Source organism: Otolemur garnettii, unplaced genomic scaffold, assembly GCF_000181295.1.
Source record: "Otolemur garnettii isolate 467f Iridium unplaced genomic scaffold, OtoGar3 scaffold00014, whole genome shotgun sequence".
Taxonomy (NCBI): Eukaryota; Metazoa; Chordata; class Mammalia; order Primates; family Galagidae; genus Otolemur; species Otolemur garnettii.
In genome coordinates, this window is record NW_003852409.1 from 2973832 (window position 1) to 2976670 (window position 2839).

Here is a 2839-nt window from a genome sequence, read left to right on the forward strand (position 1 = left end):
GCATTGAAATTCGGATTGTAGGGAAATCAAATGTATATCTCTTTGCATAAAACACTAATTTCACATCAATTAATGCCAGAACAGCTGGGGTGGGCAAGAGCAGCAGAGAACAGCCACCACCTTGGAGAACAAAGTTGGCCAAGCTAACAGGTCTTCAGCATCACCAAAGCCTCCAGGCTGGCAGCTTCTCCACCTTCACCCCACTTCTAAAGCTTTGAGTGTGGAATTTATTTTAGATTCGTTGACCATGATGTTACTGGTCTTTTCAGACAGAGTCTCACTTTGATGCCCTTGGTAGAGTGCTATGGCGTCATAGCTCATGGCAACCTCAAACTCTTGGGCTCAAGCGATTCTCTTGCCTCAGCCTCCCAAGTAGGTGGAATTACAGATGCTCACCACAACACCATTTGTATTTTTTTTTTTTAGAGTCGAGGTCTCACTCTTGTTCAGGCTGGTCTTGAACTCCTGAGCTCAGGTAATCCACCCACCTTGGCCTCCTAGAGTGCTAGGATTACAGGCGTGAGCCCCTGCCCCCAGCCTTGGTCTTGTTTTCTAGTATTTCTACCACTGCATTCAGGATCTTTGAGATTCATGGGTCTATGGTAGTGGTTCTCAACCTTCCTAATGCCAGGGCCCTTTAATATGGTTCCTGGGGATCGTGACCCACAGGTTGAGAACCACTGGTCTATGGGCTAACATGTTACCTGTTGCTTATGTAACTTAGATGTCAGTAAGGGTGACTATGGCTTGTGATATGTCAATGTGATCAGTCCCAGCTTCTTAGTCCTGGAAAAGCCAGGTGTAGCAGGACTCTCTTTGTCTCTGAGGTCTCTATTTCTTCAATGAGTGAGGAGATAAGCAATTGAATTTGAAAGATGCTTTATGCAACAGAAAAGCAATTTTGCCTCTCCAATGTTTCTGTGAATTTCTAGGGAGCTTATACACTCCTGACCATGTCTTGTTCCAAATTCCTGCTTGTGCAGACAGCATATTTTCCTGTCTGCATCTGTGGTTGTTTCTTCTTTCATCCTTACTCTGGCCTCCACCCAAACACAGACTTTGCCCTTTTTCTTGATTTCCACCAAAACTCACAAGGCTTTTACTCATATAGTAAATGTTACCAAAGGTTTAGAGATATTTTGTAGGAGTGGGTGAAATGCAGCAAAAGAAGAGGTTTTATTTTCTAGCAATACACATGACTTAAAATTGAATGGTTGACTTACCTTTTCTTTTCTTTCTTTTTTAAAATTTCAGATTAATACAAAAGTACACACCATTAGGGTACAATGTTTGCATTTGTTAGGTCGAGGCTCTATTGTAGTTGTGCCCCTCACCCAGGAGGTGTGCCATCTACCCTTATATTGGTAGATGGCACACGTCCTTCCCTTTCACACTCTCCTCTTCCCTAAGCTTGAATTAAATTGAGTTTTTCTCTTGTGTGGGTGTGTATTGGTTCATCTCCTGGATTCATATTAGCATTGAATACATTGGATACTTGCTTTTCCATACATTGTGATAGTTTACTAAATAGAATGTTCTCCAACTCTATCCAGATTGGCACAAAAGATGTAAAGTCTCCATTTTTTTATGGCTGAATAGCATTCCATGGTATACATATACCACAGTTTATGAATCCATTCATGGGTTGATGTGTACTTGGGTTGATTCCACATCTTGGTGACTGTAAATTGAGCTGCAATAAACAATCTGGTACAAATGTCCTTATGATAAAATGATTTTTTTTTCTTCTGGGTAGATACCTAGTAATGGGATCAAATATATGGTCTATTTTGAGTTCTTTGAGGATGCTCTATACTTCTTCCTAAAGAGGAACATATCTTTTCTTCAAAGGTTTTAAGCCACACCGCTGTTACTGGACCATCTCCTCCTCTCTCACCTTTCTCTTCTTTATCCCCCTGATTTCTAGTCACTTCTTACAGAACTGTTCTGCTCTTTTTAACTTTTCCTTCAGAATCTCACCTTGCCCCTAGCACAGCACATCAAGATGCTTTCTCTGACAGTGTCCTTCCTAAGATGCATTCTGTTATCCGGAGATTAGATGGTTGTTGACTGCCCTAATGTAAAGCCCTTTCCGCTTTACATTCCTCCTGTCTGGCTGTAGTGCAAATACGAGTTCAGGGTTTACAAAGCCCTTTCACCTACATGAGCCCTTTCAGCCATCCGAGCTGTCCCCGGTGAGGTCTCATGTTCATTTTATAGATGTGGGACCAGAAACTCAGAGAGGTTGAGTGAGTCATTCAAAGCCACTCCACCAGGTTAGGGGAGGTATAGAAGTCTGCACGCAGGCCTGGTGATTTTGAGATTTAATCCATGTCATTACACACAGACCAGCCACATGCTGTCTGATCTTTTAGCAATCTGAGGCTACCTGGATTCCATGGTAAATGTGATGACCCAGCTCTCCTTGAGTGCGGCCATATTAGCCCTGGCATGTACATGCATTCTACAGTGTTGGGGATTGCCTGTGTCTTCCTCCCCTTTTCCTCTTTTGCTGGCTAGCTCCTACTCATTTTCAGGTCTAGATGTAGGACTAACTATGTAATTTCTGGGGCTCTCTATCCTCTTTTTCAAAAGTTATTAAGCAGTTCAAAATGGTGACAGCAGAGCATTAAACCATGCATGGGGCACTTTAAAGTCCTTGTCGGGCTTGGAACTCCTGAAAGTGAGACCTGGAGAAATGGGGTAGTGAATTGTCATCTCTGTGCAGGACCTACTCAGGACCATGGACAGGTCCAGCCCAAGCAGGACTGATGAGCCTCTGGGATTTGCCAAGGGTTTCAAGTGAGGGGAAGAGGTAGAGTAGGGACCTGTTTTCTCT